Below are 2,250 nucleotides of genomic sequence, written 5' to 3'. Positions count from 1 at the left end.
ACTTTTGCCTGGAAGAGATTGGGATAGGTAACAACAAAACATTAACTCTGCTTTCTCTCCATAGGTGCTGCTAGACTTGAGAGTTTTTCCAGCAATTTCAATTTTTATTTCCGATTTCCAGCATCTGTTCCAACTTAGGGTGTTTTCTAATTTGTTTAATATTCTAGACATGATTTGGAGATTACGGTGTTGGACTGGGGTGTACATAGTTAAATATCACAATAGCCTATCACAATAGTATATCACAAACAGGTTTATTTGGAAGCACTAGCTTTCAGAGGACTGCTCCTTCATCAGGTGGTCACAGATAAGTTAACGGACTGTGGAGATGGATGTCAGGTGGCATTTCATGTCATTTAATTTTGTAAAGATGCATTTCAAAAGGAAGAAGAATAAGGAAAGAAAATATCAAATGTTATAAATTGAATGTTAAAGCTCTAAAAATTGTGAGGAAATGATGCTAAATCGTTAGAATTCTCCAGCTCAGAGGTCTGTGGAAGCTCAGTCATCAAATTAAGTTTAAGACAGAGCTTAATAGATTTGAATCATCGAGGAATATGATCTGAGGCAGATGATCAGCCATGATCTAGAATGGTGGAGAGGGCTCAAGGCGCTGATTATCCTACTCCTGCTTCAATGTTTTGTTAAAAGTAAGGGAAGTTTATTTGAGTGGATGTTTTGTAAGTAATGTCAATAATTATTAAAATAAAGCTGGTAAGTGTCAAGGAATATTTTTGCTACACAAGTGCCAAACAATCCAAGAAAGAATCCAAACACTTTCCCATAAATTCGACAGAATAGTCATTGTCAAATTCACTACTGTCAATATCCTTGAGTCCATCATTAATTGGACGTGCCATATAAATACTATAATTACACAAACAGATCAGAGCCTGGAAATTCTGAGTGGGTGACGTACCTCCTTACTTCCCAATTTCTTTTCACCATATATAAGTAAAAAATTGCTAGAATGCTATCCAATTGCTTGAATGAGTGCAGCTCCACGTCAATAAAACTCAATATCATTCGGGTCAAAGCAGTCCACCTAATTGCATCCCATCTGCTATCAGAAACATTCATACCTCCACCATTGGTGTACTGTGTCTGCATTGTGTACCATCTACAAGATGCACAACAGAAACTCTCCAAGGCTTCTTCAAAAGTATTCCTAAACCTGCATTCCCTACTACCTAGAAGGACAAGGGCAGTAAATGCATGGAAACTCCAACATCTCCAAATAACCCTCCAAGTCACATACTATCCTTACATGGAACTATATAATCATCTCTTCATTATTGTTGTATCAGAAGTCTAAACTACCTGTTAAACCGCATCATGGGAGTACTTTCACCACTTGGACTGCAGCAGTACAAGAAGGTGGTTTAGCATCTCATTCTCTACGGAATTAGGAATGAGCAATAACTGTGGGTTGTATTAGCAATACTCTTTATTGCAAACTGAATTTTCACTTCCCCATTCCCCCACCCTCCCAAATCTCTTTGAGATGACAGGCATTGAAGGGGCAGTGCAAAAGATAGCAGGGTCATCCTGCATGTCAGTTTCAGGACAACACACCCATTGCAAGCAATGTTAACTGGAGTGGTCATTGATCCCACTTACCTTCCCACTGAGGCCAATTAAACTATTGAAAATGCTTGGGGAGGATGAAATTAAGAAGGATGCCACATGACTAACATAATAACTTGATAATTGAATGATACCTTTTATTAGACACACCTAGGTAAATGAAGGATCAGAATGCACATACGCCATCAATAAAAAAGATTTAAAAAGTAATTAAAAGATCTTGATTCATTGATAAAATTTGCCTTTAAAGCTATTATGGTGGTGAGCTGAAGAAGCTCATACACAATACAACGGTATCTCCCATACATAGTTTTGTAATTTGGTCCTCATTTACATAGGGAAATAATAACTCTTATTTTTAGCTTTCCTCTCCCTCTATGAGTAAATACAGATGTGAATTAAGTAATTCTTTAATTACTCCACTGGTCCTTTGTTCTCACATTCGAGCTTTCCATGATCACTTTTCACTGGAGCAAAATTCCTTTCAACCCTTGGTTACTGTATGTGCAGTTGGAAGATCTTTAGTTGGCTATCTTCCATTCAATGTTTCTAATTAATTTGTTGATTTAGTGTCTTGCATGTTGAATATCATGCTTTACTAAAAGAGTTACAGACAAATTCAAGGTAATTGGTAAATCGCAATGCTTCTGATACTCATGAATC

This window comes from Hemiscyllium ocellatum, chromosome 11, assembly GCF_020745735.1.
Source record: "Hemiscyllium ocellatum isolate sHemOce1 chromosome 11, sHemOce1.pat.X.cur, whole genome shotgun sequence".
NCBI classification, from domain to species: domain Eukaryota; kingdom Metazoa; phylum Chordata; class Chondrichthyes; order Orectolobiformes; family Hemiscylliidae; genus Hemiscyllium; species Hemiscyllium ocellatum.
Note: the sequence above shows the minus strand (reverse complement) of the source record.